The sequence below is a fragment of the Microcebus murinus genome, unplaced genomic scaffold, assembly GCF_040939455.1.
Source record: "Microcebus murinus isolate Inina unplaced genomic scaffold, M.murinus_Inina_mat1.0 scaf002_hap2_Mmur4.0, whole genome shotgun sequence".
In the NCBI taxonomy this organism is placed as follows: Eukaryota; Metazoa; Chordata; class Mammalia; order Primates; family Cheirogaleidae; genus Microcebus; species Microcebus murinus.
In genome coordinates this window covers 1,076,167-1,101,894 of record NW_027438948.1, presented here as the reverse complement: position 1 = coordinate 1,101,894, position 25,728 = coordinate 1,076,167, and the positions used below count along the sequence as shown (strand labels likewise).

The following is a 25,728-nucleotide window of genomic DNA, read 5'->3' as shown; positions in this document are numbered from 1 at the left end:
GAGAGACAGCCCCCCACCCCGGCCCGCCGCTCCCTGCCCGCCCCGCCCCACCCCGCCTGTCACCCCCGTCCCTCGGAGCCCGCCGGACCCGGCCGGTGAACTCAACAGGCCCGCCCGGTGCGGGTCAGCGCCGGCGCGGGGCCTGGGGCGGGAGGAGGCGGCGGGGAAGCGCAGAGAGGCTCGGCTTCTTGAGCGGGGCAGGGGCGCCCTCCGCCGTCTAGGGCCACACCACCCTGAACGCGCCCGATCTCGTCTGGTCTCAGAAGCTAAGCAGGGTCGGGCCTGGTTAGTACTTGGATGGGAGACCGCCTGGGAATACCGGGTGCCGTAGGCTTCTTTTTTTTTTTTTTTTTTTTTTTTGTTTTGCCTCTTGTTCTGTCCCCTCTCTGGGAGCGAGGCGGCGGCCCGGGGCGGGGGTCACCCCCACCCTCAGCGCCCGCCGCGGTGCCTGGCGCCCCAGCCCGCACCGTGGGGCCTCCTCTTGTCCCAAGCCGCGACACCGCCGTCACGCGGCAGCATGCGTGGCTTCTGGACTGTCAGGTCTCAGACCAAAGGTCTGCTCTGTGGGAACCGACACGCTGGAGGAAACCTTGAGAGTCTGAGAGGGGAGGGAGTTCCAGAAGAAGGCCAGGATGTCATTTTCAGGGAGTATGTGACCAGAACTCGTCCCGTTGCTTTTGGGGTTCTATGGGCTACACGTAGGAATCTTTGGTGGTGGCACCTGATGTTGGGGGATCCGGAGTCACACCCAGACCTGCCCCACAGGCCTCCTTTTACTTTTCTCTTCGGATTCATTATGTTTAAAAAGTGTCTCTTATCTCTATGATTGCATTTTCTTTTCTCTCTCTTTTCAAGCAGATGATGGGAGTCCAAGTATTAAGGTGACATGTGTTGCCCGTGCCCCCCTCCCCCCTGTGTTCTTATTCATTAACCTCTGATGTTGTTCCAGCGTATTGTGGGGGTACCAATGTTAAGGTCGGGTACGTTGCCCTCTCCCAGCCTCCCCCCTCGGGTCAGAGCCTCAAGTGCGCCCATCCCCCAGTCGGTGCGCACCCACCCCATTCCTAATGGAGGTGTATGCCCATCCCCTCCCCCCACCCGCCCGACACCCACCCGATGAAGGTGATTCCTCTGTGTCCACTTGGGTGTCCGTCGGTTCGTACCCATTTGCTGGTGAGCGCGAGCACGTGGTGCTCGTGTGTCCATTCTTGGGCTACCTGGCTTACTGGAACGGGTTCCAGCTCTGGCCAGGAGAACCACGAGAGGTGCCCTCTCACCGCTGCTCCTCCTAGCTGAATAGCACTCCGTGGTGTCCACGCGCCACATTTCATTTACGCACTGGTGGGTCGATGGGCACTCGGGTCGCTTCCAGGTCTTTGCGATTGTGACTTGTGCCCTGACTCTAACCCTAACCCTTACCCAGCCCCGTCTCCTCCTCGGCCCCTGCCTGAATGACTCCTTCCCGCCCGGCCTGTCACCTGTCACCGTCCTCTGCCCCTGCCTGACACGCTCCTCCCCGCCCGGGCCGTCACCGTCCTCGGCCCCTGCCTGACGGGGCTCCTCCGTCGCCTGGGCCTTCCAAGGGCTTGGTGTGGACGCTGGTTCCAGGACGCCCTCCCAGGAACCCGGTAGCAGGGCGGCCGCAGCGTCTCGCGCCACCCAACCGTCCGCCGGCCGGCGGCCGTCGCTAAGTGGCCTGCGGGGGACGTGCCCCCACTGTGGGGCGGGCGCCCAGCCTGGTGTCTTCTCTGAGGCCCCGTGGCTGCTTTTCCCCCCCCCCGCAAGGGGAGAGCCGCGGAGGTGGGGACCGCCTCCTCGTGGGGACGTACACCCAGCTCTCCACGTCGGATTCCGGGGCTCTCTGTCCTGCCAGAAGGCCCAGCTGGCCTGCGGGTCCTTAGAGTGGCAAAAACATCCGAAAACTGAGATTGAGGGTCCGGTGGTTGTCTGCACTTTTGTGCTGGGCACCCCAGGGAGGCCCGGGGGCTGGCTGGACAACGCGGTCTGCTGGGCGGGGGGGGGGTTTGGAGGAGCAACTGATGCCCTTTGCACTTTGGGTAGCAAGTGTCTGAGGTGTCTCTGAGCCCTGCGCCATGTCGGGGGTGGGGGTGGGAGGTCGGGGGGGGGGTGGAGGAGCAGGAGGAGGAGGAGGAGGAGGAGGTGGGAAGGGCCGTGGCCTGCAGTCGTGTTCCCGGGGTGGCTTCTTCCACAGGCTGCTTGGCCTGGGCTCCCTGCACCTGGGCCTTTGGAGGACTGGCCCTGTGCTTGCCAACGCTTCCCCTGCAGGGACCCAGAGCTGGGAGGTTGCATCTCTCAGCCCTGGGTCGGGCAGAGCCCCAGCGGGCCATGCCCACAACCTCTCTCAGCACGGGTCCCCCAGAAGGCTCCTTTGGGACCAGGATTCTCTTGCGGGTGACTCTTTAAGGTCTGGCCCCTGGATGGAGGGGCACCAGGAGTAGAGGAGCAGGAAGGGGAAGGGGGTGGCCGTGCGAGGGGACACTTTCAGGCCAAGTCCCAGCTTCAGCCTGATCCTCCTGGGAACCCCGGGGTGTACGTCACACCTCCTGGTTGTCCCGCTCTGAGACAAGGAGCCGGGCTTCGCATTCCCCCAGCAGCCAGTCGTGGGCTGAGGACACCTGGGGCGTTGGGAACTCCCTGGCTTCTCCTTGGCTTAACATCTGGAGCTGCTTGTGAATCGTGCCGCCACACACACCCGAGTGCAGGTGTCTTCTGCACAGACTGCGGGCCTCGCTCTTCTGAATGCCGCTAGCTCGCCACCCACCCACGGGTGAACCTGGTCAGGGTACTTTCTCTCGGGGGCAGACTCTGATCCTGGCGGGCTACCGGTGTCTCTGTTTGCTCGTTTCTTTCTTCCATTTCGGGAAAGGCTTCCTTACTGGGTGTGGAAATCTCCTATGCCTTTCCTCGCCTATTCTGTCAGCTTTAAAATTCTCTTTCAGTTGCCACCCTCACAGATGGATTAGGAAACTCTTTCCGGTGCACTCATTAGTGAAATGACCTCAATGAAGCTGGAATCCAATATCTAATCGCCGATTTTTAGCGAGTCCACACGCCAGGGTGGTCGGGGTCCAATGCAGCCCCGGCCAGGCCCAGGCCCCTTGGACTGGGCCACAGGAGGACACAGAGGAGGGTCCCGGCCCCCACGGTCGCGTTGCCGGCAGTTCTCCAAGGGCTTGGGCGTTTTCCAGAGGTAGGAGATGGAGGGGACTGATTTCTTCAGCGCCCCACTAACCACGCCACCCCACCCATGGGACACATCCCTAGAGAGACAGAGAGACGCCCCATACACTCGCTCCCCTCCCCCATGCGCTGTGCCCCAGCCCGGGCCCGGGGGAATAGGCGGCAGCCCACCCACAGGGTGGGGGGCGCAGCTGAAAGGGGTTGTCGGGGAGGGCGGCCCCTGCCTGGGGTCAAAGGGCGGGCGACCCGCGCGTGCGCAATCGGCGGCGGCGGCGGCGGCGGCGGCGGCGGCGGCGGCGACGGCGGGGGCGGCCACGAGCTGGGGGTGGGCCAGGCGAGGAGAGGAAGGGGGCTGGAAGGTCTCCACCTTGGCGAGTCCAGCCGTGGAGGCGCATCTTGTGTGAGTGTGAGTGAGTGAGTGTGAGTGTGAGTGTGTGTGTGTGTGTGTGTGTATAGAGAGACAGCCCCCCACCCCGGCCCGCCGCTCCCTGCCCGCCCCGCCCCACCCCACCTGTCACCCCCGTCCCTCGGAGCCCGCCGGACCCGGCCGGTGAACTCAACAGGCCCGCCCGGTGCGGGTCAGCGCCGGCGCGGGGCCTGGGGCGGGAGGAGGCGGCGGGGAAGCGCAGAGAGGCTCGGCTTCTTGAGCGGGGCAGGGGCGCCCTCCGCCGTCTAGGGCCACACCACCCTGAACGCGCCCGATCTCGTCTGGTCTCAGAAGCTAAGCAGGGTCGGGCCTGGTTAGTACTTGGATGGGAGACCGCCTGGGAATACCGGGTGCCGTAGGCTTCTTTTTTTTTTTTTTTTTTTTTTTTTGTTTTGCCTCTTGTTCTGTCCCCTCTCTGGGAGCGAGGCGGCGGCCCGGGGCGGGGGTCACCCCCACCCTCAGCGCCCGCCGCGGTGCCTGGCGCCCCAGCCCGCACCGTGGGGCCTCCTCTTGTCCCAAGCCGCGACACCGCCGTCACGCGGCAGCATGCGTGGCTTCTGGACTGTCAGGTCTCAGACCAAAGGTCTGCTCTGTGGGAACCGACACGCTGGAGGAAACCTTGAGAGTCTGAGAGGGGAGGGAGTTCCAGAAGAAGGCCAGGATGTCATTTTCAGGGAGTATGTGACCAGAACTCGTCCCGTTGCTTTTGGGGTTCTATGGGCTACACGTAGGAATCTTTGGTGGTGGCACCTGATGTTGGGGGATCCGGAGTCACACCCAGACCTGCCCCACAGGCCTCCTTTTACTTTTCTCTTCGGATTCATTATGTTTAAAAAGTGTCTCTTATCTCTATGATTGCATTTTCTTTTCTCTCTCTTTTCAAGCAGATGATGGGAGTCCAAGTATTAAGGTGACATGTGTTGCCCGTGCCCCCCTCCCCCCTGTGTTCTTATTCATTAACCTCTGATGTTGTTCCAGCGTATTGTGGGGGTACCAATGTTAAGGTCGGGTACGTTGCCCTCTCCCAGCCTCCCCCCTCGGGTCAGAGCCTCAAGTGCGCCCATCCCCCAGTCGGTGCGCACCCACCCCATTCCTAATGGAGGTGTATGCCCATCCCCTCCCCCCACCCGCCCGACACCCACCCGATGAAGGTGATTCCTCTGTGTCCACTTGGGTGTCCGTCGGTTCGTACCCATTTGCTGGTGAGCGCGAGCACGTGGTGCTCGTGTGTCCATTCTTGGGCTACCTGGCTTACTGGAACGGGTTCCAGCTCTGGCCAGGAGAACCACGAGAGGTGCCCTCTCACCGCTGCTCCTCCTAGCTGAATAGCACTCCGTGGTGTCCACGCGCCACATTTCATTTACGCACTGGTGGGTCGATGGGCACTCGGGTCGCTTCCAGGTCTTTGCGATTGTGACTTGTGCCCTGACTCTAACCCTAACCCTTACCCAGCCCCGTCTCCTCCTCGGCCCCTGCCTGAATGACTCCTTCCCGCCCGGCCTGTCACCTGTCACCGTCCTCTGCCCCTGCCTGACACGCTCCTCCCCGCCCGGGCCGTCACCGTCCTCGGCCCCTGCCTGACGGGGCTCCTCCGTCGCCTGGGCCTTCCAAGGGCTTGGTGTGGACGCTGGTTCCAGGACGCCCTCCCAGGAACCCGGTAGCAGGGCGGCCGCAGCGTCTCGCGCCACCCAACCGTCCGCCGGCCGGCGGCCGTCGCTAAGTGGCCTGCGGGGGACGTGCCCCCACTGTGGGGCGGGCGCCCAGCCTGGTGTCTTCTCTGAGGCCCCGTGGCTGCTTTTCCCCCCCCCCGCAAGGGGAGAGCCGCGGAGGTGGGGACCGCCTCCTCGTGGGGACGTACACCCAGCTCTCCACGTCGGATTCCGGGGCTCTCTGTCCTGCCAGAAGGCCCAGCTGGCCTGCGGGTCCTTAGAGTGGCAAAAACATCCGAAAACTGAGATTGAGGGTCCGGTGGTTGTCTGCACTTTTGTGCTGGGCACCCCAGGGAGGCCCGGGGGCTGGCTGGACAACGCGGTCTGCTGGGCGGGGGGGGGGGTTTGGAGGAGCAACTGATGCCCTTTGCACTTTGGGTAGCAAGTGTCTGAGGTGTCTCTGAGCCCTGCGCCATGTCGGGGGTGGGGGTGGGAGGTCGGGGGGGGGTGGAGGAGCAGGAGGAGGAGGAGGAGGAGGAGGTGGGAAGGGCCGTGGCCTGCAGTCGTGTTCCCGGGGTGGCTTCTTCCACAGGCTGCTTGGCCTGGGCTCCCTGCACCTGGGCCTTTGGAGGACTGGCCCTGTGCTTGCCAACGCTTCCCCTGCAGGGACCCAGAGCTGGGAGGTTGCATCTCTCAGCCCTGGGTCGGGCAGAGCCCCAGCGGGCCATGCCCACAACCTCTCTCAGCACGGGTCCCCCAGAAGGCTCCTTTGGGACCAGGATTCTCTTGCGGGTGACTCTTTAAGGTCTGGCCCCTGGATGGAGGGGCACCAGGAGTAGAGGAGCAGGAAGGGGAAGGGGGTGGCCGTGCGAGGGGACACTTTCAGGCCAAGTCCCAGCTTCAGCCTGATCCTCCTGGGAACCCCGGGGTGTACGTCACACCTCCTGGTTGTCCCGCTCTGAGACAAGGAGCCGGGCTTCGCATTCCCCCAGCAGCCAGTCGTGGGCTGAGGACACCTGGGGCGTTGGGAACTCCCTGGCTTCTCCTTGGCTTAACATCTGGAGCTGCTTGTGAATCGTGCCGCCACACACACCCGAGTGCAGGTGTCTTCTGCACAGACTGCGGGCCTCGCTCTTCTGAATGCCGCTAGCTCGCCACCCACCCACGGGTGAACCTGGTCAGGGTACTTTCTCTCGGGGGCAGACTCTGATCCTGGCGGGCTACCGGTGTCTCTGTTTGCTCGTTTCTTTCTTCCATTTCGGGAAAGGCTTCCTTACTGGGTGTGGAAATCTCCTATGCCTTTCCTCGCCTATTCTGTCAGCTTTAAAATTCTCTTTCAGTTGCCACCCTCACAGATGGATTAGGAAACTCTTTCCGGTGCACTCATTAGTGAAATGACCTCAATGAAGCTGGAATCCAATATCTAATCGCCGATTTTTAGCGAGTCCACACGCCAGGGTGGTCGGGGTCCAATGCAGCCCCGGCCAGGCCCAGGCCCCTTGGACTGGGCCACAGGAGGACACAGAGGAGGGTCCCGGCCCCCACGGTCGCGTTGCCGGCAGTTCTCCAAGGGCTTGGGCGTTTTCCAGAGGTAGGAGATGGAGGGGACTGATTTCTTCAGCGCCCCACTAACCACGCCACCCCACCCATGGGACACATCCCTAGAGAGACAGAGAGACGCCCCATACACTCGCTCCCCTCCCCCATGCGCTGTGCCCCAGCCCGGGCCCGGGGGAATAGGCGGCAGCCCACCCACAGGGTGGGGGGCGCAGCTGAAAGGGGTTGTCGGGGAGGGCGGCCCCTGCCTGGGGTCAAAGGGCGGGCGACCCGCGCGTGCGCAATCGGCGGGGGCGGCCACGAGCTGGGGGTGGGCCAGGCGAGGAGAGGAAGGGGGCTGGAAGGTCTCCACCTTGGCGAGTCCAGCCGTGGAGGCGCATCTTGTGTGAGTGTGAGTGTGTGTGTGTGTGTGTGTGTGTGTGTGTGTGTGTGTATAGAGAGACAGCCCCCCACCCCGGCCCGCCGCTCCCTGCCCGCCCCGCCCCACCCCGCCTGTCACCCCCGTCCCTCGGAGCCCGCCGGACCCGGCCGGTGAACTCAACAGGCCCGCCCGGTGCGGGTCAGCGCCGGCGCGGGGCCTGGGGCGGGAGGAGGCGGCGGGGAAGCGCAGAGAGGCTCGGCTTCTTGAGCGGGGCAGGGGCGCCCTCCGCCGTCTAGGGCCACACCACCCTGAACGCGCCCGATCTCGTCTGGTCTCAGAAGCTAAGCAGGGTCGGGCCTGGTTAGTACTTGGATGGGAGACCGCCTGGGAATACCGGGTGCCGTAGGCTTCTTTTTTTTTTTTTTTTTTTTTTTTGTTTTGCCTCTTGTTCTGTCCCCTCTCTGGGAGCGAGGCGGCGGCCCGGGGCGGGGGTCACCCCCACCCTCAGCGCCCGCCGCGGTGCCTGGCGCCCCAGCCCGCACCGTGGGGCCTCCTCTTGTCCCAAGCCGCGACACCGCCGTCACGCGGCAGCATGCGTGGCTTCTGGACTGTCAGGTCTCAGACCAAAGGTCTGCTCTGTGGGAACCGACACGCTGGAGGAAACCTTGAGAGTCTGAGAGGGGAGGGAGTTCCAGAAGAAGGCCAGGATGTCATTTTGAGGGAGTATGTGACCAGAACTCGTCCCGTTGCTTTTGGGGTTCTATGGGCTACACGTAGGAATCTTTGGTGGTGGCACCTGATGTTGGGGGATCCGGAGTCACACCCAGACCTGCCCCACAGGCCTCCTTTTACTTTTCTCTTCGGATTCATTATGTTTAAAAAGTGTCTCTTATCTCTATGATTGCATTTTCTTTTCTCTCTCTTTTCAAGCAGATGATGGGAGTCCAAGTATTAAGGTGACATGTGTTGCCCGTGCCCCCCTCCCCCCTGTGTTCTTATTCATTAACCTCTGATGTTGTTCCAGCGTATTGTGGGGGTACCAATGTTAAGGTCGGGTACGTTGCCCTCTCCCAGCCTCCCCCCTCGGGTCAGAGCCTCAAGTGCGCCCATCCCCCAGTCGGTGCGCACCCACCCCATTCCTAATGGAGGTGTATGCCCATCCCCTCCCCCCACCCGCCCGACACCCACCCGATGAAGGTGATTCCTCTGTGTCCACTTGGGTGTCCGTCGGTTCGTACCCATTTGCTGGTGAGCGCGAGCACGTGGTGCTCGTGTGTCCATTCTTGGGCTACCTGGCTTACTGGAACGGGTTCCAGCTCTGGCCAGGAGAACCACGAGAGGTGCCCTCTCACCGCTGCTCCTCCTAGCTGAATAGCACTCCGTGGTGTCCACGCGCCACATTTCATTTACGCACTGGTGGGTCGATGGGCACTCGGGTCGCTTCCAGGTCTTTGCGATTGTGACTTGTGCCCTGACTCTAACCCTAACCCTTACCCAGCCCCGTCTCCTCCTCGGCCCCTGCCTGAATGACTCCTTCCCGCCCGGCCTGTCACCTGTCACCGTCCTCTGCCCCTGCCTGACACGCTCCTCCCCGCCCGGGCCGTCACCGTCCTCGGCCCCTGCCTGACGGGGCTCCTCCGTCGCCTGGGCCTTCCAAGGGCTTGGTGTGGACGCTGGTTCCAGGACGCCCTCCCAGGAACCCGGTAGCAGGGCGGCCGCAGCGTCTCGCGCCACCCAACCGTCCGCCGGCCGGCGGCCGTCGCTAAGTGGCCTGCGGGGGACGTGCCCCCACTGTGGGGCGGGCGCCCAGCCTGGTGTCTTCTCTGAGGCCCCGTGGCTGCTTTTCCCCCCCCCCGCAAGGGGAGAGCCGCGGAGGTGGGGACCGCCTCCTCGTGGGGACGTACACCCAGCTCTCCACGTCGGATTCCGGGGCTCTCTGTCCTGCCAGAAGGCCCAGCTGGCCTGCGGGTCCTTAGAGTGGCAAAAACATCCGAAAACTGAGATTGAGGGTCCGGTGGTTGTCTGCACTTTTGTGCTGGGCACCCCAGGGAGGCCCGGGGGCTGGCTGGACAACGCGGTCTGCTGGGCGGGGGGGGGGTTTGGAGGAGCAACTGATGCCCTTTGCACTTTGGGTAGCAAGTGTCTGAGGTGTCTCTGAGCCCTGGGCCATGTCGGGGGTGGGGGTGGGAGGTCGGGGGGGGGTGGAGGAGCAGGAGGAGGAGGAGGAGGAGGAGGTGGGAAGGGCCGTGGCCTGCAGTCGTGTTCCCGGGGTGGCTTCTTCCACAGGCTGCTTGGCCTGGGCTCCCTGCACCTGGGCCTTTGGAGGACTGGCCCTGTGCTTGCCAACGCTTCCCCTGCAGGGACCCAGAGCTGGGAGGTTGCATCTCTCAGCCCTGGGTCGGGCAGAGCCCCAGCGGGCCATGCCCACAACCTCTCTCAGCACGGGTCCCCCAGAAGGCTCCTTTGGGACCAGGATTCTCTTGCGGGTGACTCTTTAAGGTCTGGCCCCTGGATGGAGGGGCACCAGGAGTAGAGGAGCAGGAAGGGGAAGGGGGTGGCCGTGCGAGGGGACACTTTCAGGCCAAGTCCCAGCTTCAGCCTGATCCTCCTGGGAACCCCGGGGTGTACGTCACACCTCCTGGTTGTCCCGCTCTGAGACAAGGAGCCGGGCTTCGCATTCCCCCAGCAGCCAGTCGTGGGCTGAGGACACCTGGGGCGTTGGGAACTCCCTGGCTTCTCCTTGGCTTAACATCTGGAGCTGCTTGTGAATCGTGCCGCCACACACACCCGAGTGCAGGTGTCTTCTGCACAGACTGCGGGCCTCGCTCTTCTGAATGCCGCTAGCTCGCCACCCACCCACGGGTGAACCTGGTCAGGGTACTTTCTCTCGGGGGCAGACTCTGATCCTGGCGGGCTACCGGTGTCTCTGTTTGCTCGTTTCTTTCTTCCATTTCGGGAAAGGCTTCCTTACTGGGTGTGGAAATCTCCTATGCCTTTCCTCGCCTATTCTGTCAGCTTTAAAATTCTCTTTCAGTTGCCACCCTCACAGATGGATTAGGAAACTCTTTCCGGTGCACTCATTAGTGAAATGACCTCAATGAAGCTGGAATCCAATATCTAATCGCCGATTTTTAGCGAGTCCACACGCCAGGGTGGTCGGGGTCCAATGCAGCCCCGGCCAGGCCCAGGCCCCTTGGACTGGGCCACAGGAGGACACAGAGGAGGGTCCCGGCCCCCACGGTCGCGTTGCCGGCAGTTCTCCAAGGGCTTGGGCGTTTTCCAGAGGTAGGAGATGGAGGGGACTGATTTCTTCAGCGCCCCACTAACCACGCCACCCCACCCATGGGACACATCCCTAGAGAGACAGAGAGACGCCCCATACACTCGCTCCCCTCCCCCATGCGCTGTGCCCCAGCCCGGGCCCGGGGGAATAGGCGGCAGCCCACCCACAGGGTGGGGGGCGCAGCTGAAAGGGGTTGTCGGGGAGGGCGGCCCCTGCCTGGGGTCAAAGGGCGGGCGACCCGCGCGTGCGCAATCGGCGGCGGCGGCGGCGGCGGCGGCGGCGGCGGCGGCGACGGCGGGGGCGGCCACGAGCTGGGGGTGGGCCAGGCGAGGAGAGGAAGGGGGCTGGAAGGTCTCCACCTTGGCGAGTCCAGCCGTGGAGGCGCATCTTGTGTGAGTGTGAGTGAGTGAGTGTGAGTGTGAGTGTGTGTGTGTGTGTGTGTGTATAGAGAGACAGCCCCCCACCCCGGCCCGCCGCTCCCTGCCCGCCCCGCCCCACCCCACCTGTCACCCCCGTCCCTCGGAGCCCGCCGGACCCGGCCGGTGAACTCAACAGGCCCGCCCGGTGCGGGTCAGCGCCGGCGCGGGGCCTGGGGCGGGAGGAGGCGGCGGGGAAGCGCAGAGAGGCTCGGCTTCTTGAGCGGGGCAGGGGCGCCCTCCGCCGTCTAGGGCCACACCACCCTGAACGCGCCCGATCTCGTCTGGTCTCAGAAGCTAAGCAGGGTCGGGCCTGGTTAGTACTTGGATGGGAGACCGCCTGGGAATACCGGGTGCCGTAGGCTTCTTTTTTTTTTTTTTTTTTTTTTTTTGTTTTGCCTCTTGTTCTGTCCCCTCTCTGGGAGCGAGGCGGCGGCCCGGGGCGGGGGTCACCCCCACCCTCAGCGCCCGCCGCGGTGCCTGGCGCCCCAGCCCGCACCGTGGGGCCTCCTCTTGTCCCAAGCCGCGACACCGCCGTCACGCGGCAGCATGCGTGGCTTCTGGACTGTCAGGTCTCAGACCAAAGGTCTGCTCTGTGGGAACCGACACGCTGGAGGAAACCTTGAGAGTCTGAGAGGGGAGGGAGTTCCAGAAGAAGGCCAGGATGTCATTTTCAGGGAGTATGTGACCAGAACTCGTCCCGTTGCTTTTGGGGTTCTATGGGCTACACGTAGGAATCTTTGGTGGTGGCACCTGATGTTGGGGGATCCGGAGTCACACCCAGACCTGCCCCACAGGCCTCCTTTTACTTTTCTCTTCGGATTCATTATGTTTAAAAAGTGTCTCTTATCTCTATGATTGCATTTTCTTTTCTCTCTCTTTTCAAGCAGATGATGGGAGTCCAAGTATTAAGGTGACATGTGTTGCCCGTGCCCCCCTCCCCCCTGTGTTCTTATTCATTAACCTCTGATGTTGTTCCAGCGTATTGTGGGGGTACCAATGTTAAGGTCGGGTACGTTGCCCTCTCCCAGCCTCCCCCCTCGGGTCAGAGCCTCAAGTGCGCCCATCCCCCAGTCGGTGCGCACCCACCCCATTCCTAATGGAGGTGTATGCCCATCCCCTCCCCCCACCCGCCCGACACCCACCCGATGAAGGTGATTCCTCTGTGTCCACTTGGGTGTCCGTCGGTTCGTACCCATTTGCTGGTGAGCGCGAGCACGTGGTGCTCGTGTGTCCATTCTTGGGCTACCTGGCTTACTGGAACGGGTTCCAGCTCTGGCCAGGAGAACCACGAGAGGTGCCCTCTCACCGCTGCTCCTCCTAGCTGAATAGCACTCCGTGGTGTCCACGCGCCACATTTCATTTACGCACTGGTGGGTCGATGGGCACTCGGGTCGCTTCCAGGTCTTTGCGATTGTGACTTGTGCCCTGACTCTAACCCTAACCCTTACCCAGCCCCGTCTCCTCCTCGGCCCCTGCCTGAATGACTCCTTCCCGCCCGGCCTGTCACCTGTCACCGTCCTCTGCCCCTGCCTGACACGCTCCTCCCCGCCCGGGCCGTCACCGTCCTCGGCCCCTGCCTGACGGGGCTCCTCCGTCGCCTGGGCCTTCCAAGGGCTTGGTGTGGACGCTGGTTCCAGGACGCCCTCCCAGGAACCCGGTAGCAGGGCGGCCGCAGCGTCTCGCGCCACCCAACCGTCCGCCGGCCGGCGGCCGTCGCTAAGTGGCCTGCGGGGGACGTGCCCCCACTGTGGGGCGGGCGCCCAGCCTGGTGTCTTCTCTGAGGCCCCGTGGCTGCTTTTCCCCCCCCCCCGCAAGGGGAGAGCCGCGGAGGTGGGGACCGCCTCCTCGTGGGGACGTACACCCAGCTCTCCACGTCGGATTCCGGGGCTCTCTGTCCTGCCAGAAGGCCCAGCTGGCCTGCGGGTCCTTAGAGTGGCAAAAACATCCGAAAACTGAGATTGAGGGTCCGGTGGTTGTCTGCACTTTTGTGCTGGGCACCCCAGGGAGGCCCGGGGGCTGGCTGGACAACGCGGTCTGCTGGGCGGGGGGGGGGTTTGGAGGAGCAACTGATGCCCTTTGCACTTTGGGTAGCAAGTGTCTGAGGTGTCTCTGAGCCCTGCGCCATGTCGGGGGTGGGGGTGGGAGGTCGGGGGGGGGGTGGAGGAGCAGGAGGAGGAGGAGGAGGAGGAGGTGGGAAGGGCCGTGGCCTGCAGTCGTGTTCCCGGGGTGGCTTCTTCCACAGGCTGCTTGGCCTGGGCTCCCTGCACCTGGGCCTTTGGAGGACTGGCCCTGTGCTTGCCAACGCTTCCCCTGCAGGGACCCAGAGCTGGGAGGTTGCATCTCTCAGCCCTGGGTCGGGCAGAGCCCCAGCGGGCCATGCCCACAACCTCTCTCAGCACGGGTCCCCCAGAAGGCTCCTTTGGGACCAGGATTCTCTTGCGGGTGACTCTTTAAGGTCTGGCCCCTGGATGGAGGGGCACCAGGAGTAGAGGAGCAGGAAGGGGAAGGGGGTGGCCGTGCGAGGGGACACTTTCAGGCCAAGTCCCAGCTTCAGCCTGATCCTCCTGGGAACCCCGGGGTGTACGTCACACCTCCTGGTTGTCCCGCTCTGAGACAAGGAGCCGGGCTTCGCATTCCCCCAGCAGCCAGTCGTGGGCTGAGGACACCTGGGGCGTTGGGAACTCCCTGGCTTCTCCTTGGCTTAACATCTGGAGCTGCTTGTGAATCGTGCCGCCACACACACCCGAGTGCAGGTGTCTTCTGCACAGACTGCGGGCCTCGCTCTTCTGAATGCCGCTAGCTCGCCACCCACCCACGGGTGAACCTGGTCAGGGTACTTTCTCTCGGGGGCAGACTCTGATCCTGGCGGGCTACCGGTGTCTCTGTTTGCTCGTTTCTTTCTTCCATTTCGGGAAAGGCTTCCTTACTGGGTGTGGAAATCTCCTATGCCTTTCCTCGCCTATTCTGTCAGCTTTAAAATTCTCTTTCAGTTGCCACCCTCACAGATGGATTAGGAAACTCTTTCCGGTGCACTCATTAGTGAAATGACCTCAATGAAGCTGGAATCCAATATCTAATCGCCGATTTTTAGCGAGTCCACACGCCAGGGTGGTCGGGGTCCAATGCAGCCCCGGCCAGGCCCAGGCCCCTTGGACTGGGCCACAGGAGGACACAGAGGAGGGTCCCGGCCCCCACGGTCGCGTTGCCGGCAGTTCTCCAAGGGCTTGGGCGTTTTCCAGAGGTAGGAGATGGAGGGGACTGATTTCTTCAGCGCCCCACTAACCACGCCACCCCACCCATGGGACACATCCCTAGAGAGACAGAGAGACGCCCCATACACTCGCTCCCCTCCCCCATGCGCTGTGCCCCAGCCCGGGCCCGGGGGAATAGGCGGCAGCCCACCCACAGGGTGGGGGGCGCAGCTGAAAGGGGTTGTCGGGGAGGGCGGCCCCTGCCTGGGGTCAAAGGGCGGGCGACCCGCGCGTGCGCAATCGGCGGCGGCGGCGGCGGCGGCGGCGGCGGCGGGGGCGGCCACGAGCTGGGGGTGGGCCAGGCGAGGAGAGGAAGGGGGCTGGAAGGTCTCCACCTTGGCGAGTCCAGCCGTGGAGGCGCATCTTGTGTGAGTGTGAGTGAGTGAGTGTGAGTGTGAGTGTGTGTGTGTGTGTGTGTGTATAGAGAGACAGCCCCCCACCCCGGCCCGCCGCTCCCTGCCCGCCCCGCCCCACCCCGCCTGTCACCCCCGTCCCTCGGAGCCCGCCGGACCCGGCCGGTGAACTCAACAGGCCCGCCCGGTGCGGGTCAGCGCCGGCGCGGGGCCTGGGGCGGGAGGAGGCGGCGGGGAAGCGCAGAGAGGCTCGGCTTCTTGAGCGGGGCAGGGGCGCCCTCCGCCGTCTAGGGCCACACCACCCTGAACGCGCCCGATCTCGTCTGGTCTCAGAAGCTAAGCAGGGTCGGGCCTGGTTAGTACTTGGATGGGAGACCGCCTGGGAATACCGGGTGCCGTAGGCTTCTTTTTTTTTTTTTTTTTTTTTTTTTGTTTTGCCTCTTGTTCTGTCCCCTCTCTGGGAGCGAGGCGGCGGCCCGGGGCGGGGGTCACCCCCACCCTCAGCGCCCGCCGCGGTGCCTGGCGCCCCAGCCCGCACCGTGGGGCCTCCTCTTGTCCCAAGCCGCGACACCGCCGTCACGCGGCAGCATGCGTGGCTTCTGGACTGTCAGGTCTCAGACCAAAGGTCTGCTCTGTGGGAACCGACACGCTGGAGGAAACCTTGAGAGTCTGAGAGGGGAGGGAGTTCCAGAAGAAGGCCAGGATGTCATTTTGAGGGAGTATGTGACCAGAACTCGTCCCGTTGCTTTTGGGGTTCTATGGGCTACACGTAGGAATCTTTGGTGGTGGCACCTGATGTTGGGGGATCCGGAGTCACACCCAGACCTGCCCCACAGGCCTCCTTTTACTTTTCTCTTCGGATTCATTATGTTTAAAAAGTGTCTCTTATCTCTATGATTGCATTTTCTTTTCTCTCTCTTTTCAAGCAGATGATGGGAGTCCAAGTATTAAGGTGACATGTGTTGCCCGTGCCCCCCTCCCCCCTGTGTTCTTATTCATTAACCTCTGATGTTGTTCCAGCGTATTGTGGGGGTACCAATGTTAAGGTCGGGTACGTTGCCCTCTCCCAGCCTCCCCCCTCGGGTCAGAGCCTCAAGTGCGCCCATCCCCCAGTCGGTGCGCACCCACCCCATTCCTAATGGAGGTGTATGCCCATCCCCTCCCCCCACCCGCCCGACACCCACCCGATGAAGGTGATTCCTCTGTGTCCACTTGGGTGTCCGTCGGTTCGTACCCATTTGCTGGTGAGCGCGAGCACGTGGTGCTCGTGTGTCCATTCTTGGGCTACCTGGCTTACTGGAACGGGTTCCAGCTCTGGCCAGGAGAACCACGAGAGGTGCCCTCTCACCGCTGCTCCTCCTAGCTGAATAGCACTCCGTGGTGTCCACGCGCCACATTTCATTTACGCACTGGTGGGTCGATGGGCACTCGGGTCGCTTCCAGGTCTTTGCGATTGTGACTTGTGCCCTGACTCTAACCCTAACCCTTACCCAGCCCCGTCTCCTCCTCGGCCCCTGCCTGAATGACTCCTTCCCGCCCGGCCTGTCACCTGTCACCGTCCTCTGCCCCTGCCTGACACGCTCCTCCCCGCCCGGGCCGTCACCGTCCTCGGCCCCTGCCTGACGGGGCTCCTCCGTCGCCTGGGCCTTCCAAGGGCTTGGTGTGGACGCTGGTTCCAGGACGCCCTCCCAGGAACCCGGTAGCAGGGCGGCCGCAGCGTCTCGCGCCACCCAACCGTCCGCCGGCCGGCGGCCGTCGCTAAGTGGCCTGCGGGGGACGTGCCCCCACTGTGGGGCGGGCGCCCAGCCTGGTGTCTTCTCTGAGGCCCCGTGGCTGCTTTTCCCCCCCCCCGCAAGGGGAGAGCCGCGGAGGTGGGGACCGCCTCCTCGTGGGGACGTACACCCAGCTCTCCACGTCGGATTCCGGGGCTCTCTGTCCTGCCAGAAGGCCCAGCTGGCCTGCGGGTCCTTAGAGTGGCAAAAACATCCGAAAACTGAGATTGAGGGTCCGGTGGTTGTCTGCACTTTTGTGCTGGGCACCCCAGGGAGGCCCGGGGGCTGGCTGGACAACGCGGTCTGCTGGGCGGGGGGGGGGTTTGGAGGAGCAACTGATGCCCTTTGCACTTTGGGTAGCAAGTGTCTGAGGTGTCTCTGAGCCCTGCGCCATGTCGGGGGTGGGGGTGGGAGGTCGGGGGGGGGGTGGAGGAGCAGGAGGAGGAGGAGGAGGAGGAGGTGGGAAGGGCCGTGGCCTGCAGTCGTGTTCCCGGGGTGGCTTCTTCCACAGGCTGCTTGGCCTGGGCTCCCTGCACCTGGGCCTTTGGAGGACTGGCCCTGTGCTTGCCAACGCTTCCCCTGCAGGGACCCAGAGCTGGGAGGTTGCATCTCTCAGCCCTGGGTCGGGCAGAGCCCCAGCGGGCCATGCCCACAACCTCTCTCAGCACGGGTCCCCCAGAAGGCTCCTTTGGGACCAGGATTCTCTTGCGGGTGACTCTTTAAGGTCTGGCCCCTGGATGGAGGGGCACCAGGAGTAGAGGAGCAGGAAGGGGAAGGGGGTGGCCGTGCGAGGGGACACTTTCAGGCCAAGTCCCAGCTTCAGCCTGATCCTCCTGGGAACCCCGGGGTGTACGTCACACCTCCTGGTTGTCCCGCTCTGAGACAAGGAGCCGGGCTTCGCATTCCCCCAGCAGCCAGTCGTGGGCTGAGGACACCTGGGGCGTTGGGAACTCCCTGGCTTCTCCTTGGCTTAACATCTGGAGCTGCTTGTGAATCGTGCCGCCACACACACCCGAGTGCAGGTGTCTTCTGCACAGACTGCGGGCCTCGCTCTTCTGAATGCCGCTAGCTCGCCACCCACCCACGGGTGAACCTGGTCAGGGTACTTTCTCTCGGGGGCAGACTCTGATCCTGGCGGGCTACCGGTGTCTCTGTTTGCTCGTTTCTTTCTTCCATTTCGGGAAAGGCTTCCTTACTGGGTGTGGAAATCTCCTATGCCTTTCCTCGCCTATTCTGTCAGCTTTAAAATTCTCTTTCAGTTGCCACCCTCACAGATGGATTAGGAAACTCTTTCCGGTGCACTCATTAGTGAAATGACCTCAATGAAGCTGGAATCCAATATCTAATCGCCGATTTTTAGCGAGTCCACACGCCAGGGTGGTCGGGGTCCAATGCAGCCCCGGCCAGGCCCAGGCCCCTTGGACTGGGCCACAGGAGGACACAGAGGAGGGTCCCGGCCCCCACGGTCGCGTTGCCGGCAGTTCTCCAAGGGCTTGGGCGTTTTCCAGAGGTAGGAGATGGAGGGGACTGATTTCTTCAGCGCCCCACTAACCACGCCACCCCACCCATGGGACACATCCCTAGAGAGACAGAGAGACGCCCCATACACTCGCTCCCCTCCCCCATGCGCTGTGCCCCAGCCCGGGCCCGGGGGAATAGGCGGCAGCCCACCCACAGGGTGGGGGGCGCAGCTGAAAGGGGTTGTCGGGGAGGGCGGCCCCTGCCTGGGGTCAAAGGGCGGGCGACCCGCGCGTGCGCAATCGGCGGCGGCGGCGGCGGCGGCGGCGGCGGCGGCGGCGACGGCGGGGGCGGCCACGAGCTGGGGGTGGGCCAGGCGAGGAGAGGAAGGGGGCTGGAAGGTCTCCACCTTGGCGAGTCCAGCCGTGGAGGCGCATCTTGTGTGAGTGTGAGTGAGTGAGTGTGAGTGTGAGTGTGTGTGTGTGTGTGTGTGTATAGAGAGACAGCCCCCCACCCCGGCCCGCCGCTCCCTGCCCGCCCCGCCCCACCCCACCTGTCACCCCCGTCCCTCGGAGCCCGCCGGACCCGGCCGGTGAACTCAACAGGCCCGCCCGGTGCGGGTCAGCGCCGGCGCGGGGCCTGGGGCGGGAGGAGGCGGCGGGGAAGCGCAGAGAGGCTCGGCTTCTTGAGCGGGGCAGGGGCGCCCTCCGCCGTCTAGGGCCACACCACCCTGAACGCGCCCGATCTCGTCTGGTCTCAGAAGCTAAGCAGGGTCGGGCCTGGTTAGTACTTGGATGGGAGACCGCCTGGGAATACCGGGTGCCGTAGGCTTCTTTTTTTTTTTTTTTTTTTTTTTTTGTTTTGCCTCTTGTTCTGTCCCCTCTCTGGGAGCGAGGCGGCGGCCCGGGGCGGGGGTCACCCCCACCCTCAGCGCCCGCCGCGGTGCCTGGCGCCCCAGCCCGCACCGTGGGGCCTCCTCTTGTCCCAAGCCGCGACACCGCCGTCACGCGGCAGCATGCGTGGCTTCTGGACTGTCAGGTCTCAGACCAAAGGTCTGCTCTGTGGGAACCGACACGCTGGAGGAAACCTTGAGAGTCTGAGAGGGGAGGGAGTTCCAGAAGAAGGCCAGGATGTCATTTTCAGGGAGTATGTGACCAGAACTCGTCCCGTTGCTTTTGGGGTTCTATGGGCTACACGTAGGAATCTTTGGTGGTGGCACCTGATGTTGGGGGATCCGGAGTCACACCCAGACCTGCCCCACAGGCCTCCTTTTACTTTTCTCTTCGGATTCATTATGTTTAAAAAGTGTCTCTTATCTCTATGATTGCATTTTCTTTTCTCTCTCTTTTCAAGCAGATGATGGGAGTCCAAGTATTAAGGTGACATGTGTTGCCCGTGCCCCCCTCCCCCCTGTGTTCTTATTCATTAACCTCTGATGTTGTTCCAGCGTATTGTGGGGGTACCAATGTTAAGGTCGGGTACGTTGCCCTCTCCCAGCCTCCCCCCTCGGGTCAGAGCCTCAAGTGCGCCCATCCCCCAGTCGGTGCGCACCCACCCCATTCCTAATGGAGGTGTATGCCCATCCCCTCCCCCCACCCGCCCGACACCCACCCGATGAAGGTGATTCCTCTGTGTCCACTTGGGTGTCCGTCGGTTCGTACCCATTTGCTGGTGAGCGCGAGCACGTGGTGCTCGTGTGTCCATTCTTGGGCTACCTGGCTTACTGGAACGGGTTCCAGCTCTGGCCAGGAGAACCACGAGAGGTGCCCTCTCACCGCTGCTCCTCCTAGCTGAATAGCACTCCGTGGTGTCCACGCGCCACATTTCATTTACGCACTGGTGGGTCGATGGGCACTCGGGTCGCTTCCAGGTCTTTGCGATTGTGACTTGTGCCCTGACTCTAACCCTAACCCTTACCCAGCCCCGTCTCCTCCTCGGCCCCTGCCTGAATGACTCCTTCCCGCCCGGCCTGTCACCTGTCACCGTCCTCTGCCCCTGCCTGACACGCTCCTCCCCGCCCGGGCCGTCACCGTCCTCGGCCCCTGCCTGACGGGGCTCCTCCGTCGCCTGGGCCTTCCAAGGGCTTGGTGTGGACGCTGGTTCCAGGACGCCCTCCCAGGAACCCGGTAGCAGGGCGGCCGCAGCGTCTCGCGCCACCCAACCGTCCGCCGGCCGGCGGCCGTCGCTAAGTGGCCTGCGGGGGACGTGCCCCCACTGTGGGGCGGGCGCCCAGCCTGGTGTCTTCTCTGAGGCCCCGTGGCTGCTTTTCCCCCCCCCCGCAAGGGGAGAGCCGCGGAGGTGGGGACCGCCTCCTCGTGGGGACGTACACCCAGCTCTCCACGTCGGATTCCGGGGCTCTCTGTCCTGCCAGAAGGCCCAGCTGGCCTGCGGGTCCTTAGAGTGGCAAAAACATCCGAAAACTGAGATTGAGGGTCCGGTGGTTGTCTGCACTTTTGTGCTGGGCACCCCAGGGAGGCCCGGGGGCTGGCTGGACAACGCGGTCTGCTGGGCGGGGGGGGGGGGTTTGGAGGAGCAACTGATGCCCTTTGCACTTTGGGTAGCAAGTGTCTGAGGTGTCTCTGAGCCCTGCGCCATGTCGGGGGTGGGGGTGGGAGGTCGGGGGGGGGTGGAGGAGCAGGAGGAGGAGGAGGAGGAGGAGGTGGGAAGGGCCGTGGCCTGCAGTCGTGTTCCCGGGGTGGCTTCTTCCACAGGCTGCTTGGCCTGGGCTCCCTGCACCTGGGCCTTTGGAGGACTGGCCCTGTGCTTGCCAACGCTTCCCCTGCAGGGACCCAGAGCTGGGAGGTTGCATCTCTCAGCCCTGGGTCGGGCAGAGCCCCAGCGGGCCATGCCCACAACCTCTCTCAGCACGGGTCCCCCAGAAGGCTCCTTTGGGACCAGGATTCTCTTGCGGGTGACTCTTTAAGGTCTGGCCCCTGGATGGAGGGGCACCAGGAGTAGAGGAGCAGGAAGGGGAAGGGGGTGGCCGTGCGAGGGGACACTTTCAGGCCAAGTCCCAGCTTCAGCCTGATCCTCCTGGGAACCCCGGGGTGTACGTCACACCTCCTGGTTGTCCCGCTCTGAGACAAGGAGCCGGGCTTCGCATTCCCCCAGCAGCCAGTCGTGGGCTGAGGACACCTGGGGCGTTGGGAACTCCCTGGCTTCTCCTTGGCTTAACATCTGGAGCTGCTTGTGAATCGTGCCGCCACACACACCCGAGTGCAGGTGTCTTCTGCACAGACTGCGGGCCTCGCTCTTCTGAATGCCGCTAGCTCGCCACCCACCCACGGGTGAACCTGGTCAGGGTACTTTCTCTCGGGGGCAGACTCTGATCCTGGCGGGCTACCGGTGTCTCTGTTTGCTCGTTTCTTTCTTCCATTTCGGGAAAGGCTTCCTTACTGGGTGTGGAAATCTCCTATGCCTTTCCTCGCCTATTCTGTCAGCTTTAAAATTCTCTTTCAGTTGCCACCCTCACAGATGGATTAGGAAACTCTTTCCGGTGCACTCATTAGTGAAATGACCTCAATGAAGCTGGAATCCAATATCTAATCGCCGATTTTTAGCGAGTCCACACGCCAGGGTGGTCGGGGTCCAATGCAGCCCCGGCCAGGCCCAGGCCCCTTGGACTGGGCCACAGGAGGACACAGAGGAGGGTCCCGGCCCCCACGGTCGCGTTGCCGGCAGTTCTCCAAGGGCTTGGGCGTTTTCCAGAGGTAGGAGATGGAGGGGACTGATTTCTTCAGCGCCCCACTAACCACGCCACCCCACCCATGGGACACATCCCTAGAGAGAGAGAGAGACGCCCCATACACTCGCTCCCCTCCCCCATGCGCTGTGCCCCAGCCCGGGCCCGGGGGAATAGGCGGCAGCCCACCCACAGGGTGGGGGGCGCAGCTGAAAGGGGTTGTCGGGGAGGGCGGCCCCTGCCTGGGGTCAAAGGGCGGGCGACCCGCGCGTGCGCAATCGGCGGCGGCGGCGGCGGCGGCGGCGGCCACGAGCTGGGGGTGGGCCAGGCGAGGAGAGGAAGGGGGCTGGAAGGTCTCCACCTTGGCGAGTCCAGCCGTGGAGGCGCATCTTGTGTGAGTGTGAGTGAGTGAGTGTGAGTGTGAGTGTGTGTGTGTGTGTGTGTGTGTATAGAGAGACAGCCCCCCACCCCGGCCCGCCGCTCCCTGCCCGCCCCGCCCCACCCCGCCTGTCACCCCCGTCCCTCGGAGCCCGCCGGACCCGGCCGGTGAACTCAACAGGCCCGCCCGGTGCGGGTCAGCGCCGGCGCGGGGCCTGGGGCGGGAGGAGGCGGCGGGGAAGCGCAGAGAGGCTCGGCTTCTTGAGCGGGGCAGGGGCGCCCTCCGCCGTCTAGGGCCACACCACCCTGAACGCGCCCGATCTCGTCTGGTCTCAGAAGCTAAGCAGGGTCGGGCCTGGTTAGTACTTGGATGGGAGACCGCCTGGGAATACCGGGTGCCGTAGGCTTCTTTTTTTTTTTTTTTTTTTTTTTTTGTTTTGCCTCTTGTTCTGTCCCCTCTCTGGGAGCGAGGCGGCGGCCCGGGGCGGGGGTCACCCCCACCCTCAGCGCCCGCCGCGGTGCCTGGCGCCCCAGCCCGCACCGTGGGGCCTCCTCTTGTCCCAAGCCGCGACACCGCCGTCACGCGGCAGCATGCGTGGCTTCTGGACTGTCAGGTCTCAGACCAAAGGTCTGCTCTGTGGGAACCGACACGCTGGAGGAAACCTTGAGAGTCTGAGAGGGGAGGGAGTTCCAGAAGAAGGCCAGGATGTCATTTTGAGGGAGTATGTGACCAGAACTCGTCCCGTTGCTTTTGGGGTTCTATGGGCTACACGTAGGAATCTTTGGTGGTGGCACCTGATGTTGGGGGATCCGGAGTCACACCCAGACCTGCCCCACAGGCCTCCTTTTACTTTTCTCTTCGGATTCATTAGGTTTAAAAAGTGTCTCTTATCTCTATGATTGCATTTTCTTTTCTCTCTCTTTTCAAGCAGATGATGGGAGTCCAAGTATTAAGGTGACATGTGTTGCCCGTGCCCCCCTCCCCCCTGTGTTCTTATTCATTAACCTCTGATGTTGTTCCAGCGTATTGTGGGGGTACCAATGTTAAGGTCGGGTACGTTGCCCTCTCCCAGCCTCCCCCCTCGGGTCAGAGCCTCAAGTGCGCCCATCCCCCAGTCGGTGCGCACCCACCCCATTCCTAATGGAGGTGTATGCCCATCCCCTCCCCCCACCCGCCCGACACCCACCCGATGAAGGTGATTCCTCTGTGTCCACTTGGGTGTCCGTCGGTTCGTACCCATTTGCTGGTGAGCGCGAGCACGTGGTGCTCGTGTGTCCATTCTTGGGCTACCTGGCTTACTGGAACGGGTTCCAGCTCTGGCCAGGAGAACCACGAGAGGTGCCCTCTCACCGCTGCTCCTCCTAGCTGAATAGCACTCCGTGGTGTCCACGCGCCACATTTCATTTACGCACTGGTGGGTCGATGGGCACTCGGGTCGCTTCCAGGTCTTTGCGATTGTGACTTGTGCCCTGACTCTAACCCTAACCCTTACCCAGCCCCGTCTCCTCCTCGGCCCCTGCCTGAATGACTCCTTCCCGCCCGGCCTGTCACCTGTCACCGTCCTCTGCCCCTGCCTGACACGCTCCTCCCCGCCCGGGCCGTCACCGTCCTCGGCCCCTGCCTGACGGGGCTCCTCCGTCGCCTGGGCCTTCCAAGGGCTTGGTGTGGACGCTGGTTCCAGGACGCCCTCCCAGGAACCCGGTAGCAGGGCGGCCGCAGCGTCTCGCGCCACCCAACCGTCCGCCGGCCTGCGGCCGTCGCTAAGTGGCCTGCGGGGGACGTGCCCCCACTGTGGGGCGGGCGCCCAGCCTGGTGTCTTCTCTGAGGCCCCGTGGCTGCTTTTCCCCCCCCCCGCAAGGGGAGAGCCGCGGAGGTGGGGACCGCCTCCTCGTGGGGACGTACACCCAGCTCTCCACGTCGGATTCCGGGGCTCTCTGTCCTGCCAGAAGGCCCAGCTGGCCTGCGGGTCCTTAGAGTGGCAAAAACATCCGAAAACTGAGATTGAGGGTCCGGTGGTTGTCTGCACTTTTGTGCTGGGCACCCCAGGGAGGCCCGGGGGCTGGCTGGACAACGCGGTCTGCTGGGCGGGGGGGGGGTTTGGAGGAGCAACTGATGCCCTTTGCACTTTGGGTAGCAAGTGTCTGAGGTGTCTCTGAGCCCTGCGCCATGTCGGGGGTGGGGGTGGGAGGTCGGGGGGGGGGTGTGGAGGAGCAGGAGGAGGAGGAGGAGGAGGAGGTGGGAAGGGCCGTGGCCTGCAGTCGTGTTCCCGGGGTGGCTTCTTCCACAGGCTGCTTGGCCTGGGCTCCCTGCACCTGGGCCTTTGGAGGACTGGCCCTGTGCTTGCCAACGCTTCCCCTGCAGGGACCCAGAGCTGGGAGGTTGCATCTCTCAGCCCTGGGTCGGGCAGAGCCCCAGCGGGCCATGCCCACAACCTCTCTCAGCACGGGTCCCCCAGAAGGCTCCTTTGGGACCAGGATTCTCTTGCGGGTGACTCTTTAAGGTCTGGCCCCTGGATGGAGGGGCACCAGGAGTAGAGGAGCAGGAAGGGGAAGGGGGTGGCCGTGCGAGGGGACACTTTCAGGCCAAGTCCCAGCTTCAGCCTGATCCTCCTGGGAACCCCGGGGTGTACGTCACACCTCCTGGTTGTCCCGCTCTGAGACAAGGAGCCGGGCTTCGCATTCCCCCAGCAGCCAGTCGTGGGCTGAGGACACCTGGGGCGTTGGGAACTCCCTGGCTTCTCCTTGGCTTAACATCTGGAGCTGCTTGTGAATCGTGCCGCCACACACACCCGAGTGCAGGTGTCTTCTGCACAGACTGCGGGCCTCGCTCTTCTGAATGCCGCTAGCTCGCCACCCACCCACGGGTGAACCTGGTCAGGGTACTTTCTCTCGGGGGCAGACTCTGATCCTGGCGGGCTACCGGTGTCTCTGTTTGCTCGTTTCTTTCTTCCATTTCGGGAAAGGCTTCCTTACTGGGTGTGGAAATCTCCTATGCCTTTCCTCGCCTATTCTGTCAGCTTTAAAATTCTCTTTCAGTTGCCACCCTCACAGATGGATTAGGAAACTCTTTCCGGTGCACTCATTAGTGAAATGACCTCAATGAAGCTGGAATCCAATATCTAATCGCCGATTTTTAGCGAGTCCACACGCCAGGGTGGTCGGGGTCCAATGCAGCCCCGGCCAGGCCCAGGCCCCTTGGACTGGGCCACAGGAGGACACAGAGGAGGGTCCCGGCCCCCACGGTCGCGTTGCCGGCAGTTCTCCAAGGGCTTGGGCGTTTTCCAGAGGTAGGAGATGGAGGGGACTGATTTCTTCAGCGCCCCACTAACCACGCCACCCCACCCATGGGACACATCCCTAGAGAGAGAGAGAGACGCCCCATACACTCGCTCCCCTCCCCCATGCGCTGTGCCCCAGCCCGGGCCCGGGGGAATAGGCGGCAGCCCACCCACAGGGTGGGGGGCGCAGCTGAAAGGGGTTGTCGGGGAGGGCGGCCCCTGCCTGGGGTCAAAGGGCGAGCGACCCGCGCGTGCGCAATCGGCGGCGGCGGCGGCGGCGGCGGCGGCGGCGGCGGCGGCGGCGGCGGCGGCGGCGGGGGCGGCCACGAGCTGGGGGTGGGCCAGGCGAGGAGAGGAAGGGGGCTGGAAGGTCTCCACCTTGGCGAGTCCAGCCGTGGAGGCGCTCTTGTGTGAGTGTGAGTGAGTGAGTGTGAGTGTGAGTGTGTGTGTGTGTGTGTATAGAGAGACAGCCCCCCACCCCGGCCCGCCGCTCCCTGCCCGCCCCGCCCCACCCCGCCTGTCACCCCCGTCCCTCGGAGCCCGCCGGACCCGGCCGGTGAACTCAACAGGCCCGCCCGGTGCGGGTCAGCGCCGGCGCGGGGCCTGGGGCGGGAGGAGGCGGCGGGGAAGCGCAGAGAGGCTCGGCTTCTTGAGCGGGG

At 63.8% G+C, this 25,728-nt stretch overlaps 7 non-coding genes across 7 annotated transcripts; all 7 read left to right on the top strand.

The window, feature by feature from the left end:
• The first annotated feature begins 215 nt into the window (after nt 1-215).
• LOC142866208 (5S ribosomal RNA) lies at nt 216-334 on the top strand. Its single transcript, XR_012916249.1, has one exon. It is a non-coding gene; the product is annotated as a 5S ribosomal RNA (ribosomal RNA).
• Nucleotides 335-3,871: 3,537 nt separating this feature from the next.
• Nucleotides 3,872-3,990, top strand: LOC142866206 (5S ribosomal RNA). The gene has a single exon (XR_012916247.1). It is a non-coding gene; the product is annotated as a 5S ribosomal RNA (ribosomal RNA).
• Nucleotides 3,991-7,485: 3,495 nt separating this feature from the next.
• On the top strand, nt 7,486-7,604 carry LOC142866205 (5S ribosomal RNA). Its single transcript, XR_012916246.1, has one exon. It is a non-coding gene; the product is annotated as a 5S ribosomal RNA (ribosomal RNA).
• A 3,536-nt stretch (nt 7,605-11,140) lies between these two features.
• LOC142866204 (5S ribosomal RNA) lies at nt 11,141-11,259 on the top strand. The gene has a single exon (XR_012916245.1). It is a non-coding gene; the product is annotated as a 5S ribosomal RNA (ribosomal RNA).
• Nucleotides 11,260-14,786: 3,527 nt separating this feature from the next.
• Nucleotides 14,787-14,905, top strand: LOC142866203 (5S ribosomal RNA). Its single transcript, XR_012916244.1, has one exon. It is a non-coding gene; the product is annotated as a 5S ribosomal RNA (ribosomal RNA).
• A 3,538-nt stretch (nt 14,906-18,443) lies between these two features.
• On the top strand, nt 18,444-18,562 carry LOC142866202 (5S ribosomal RNA). The gene has a single exon (XR_012916243.1). It is a non-coding gene; the product is annotated as a 5S ribosomal RNA (ribosomal RNA).
• A 3,517-nt stretch (nt 18,563-22,079) lies between these two features.
• Nucleotides 22,080-22,198, top strand: LOC142866201 (5S ribosomal RNA). The gene has a single exon (XR_012916242.1). It is a non-coding gene; the product is annotated as a 5S ribosomal RNA (ribosomal RNA).
• Nucleotides 22,199-25,728: the final 3,530 nt, after the last annotated feature.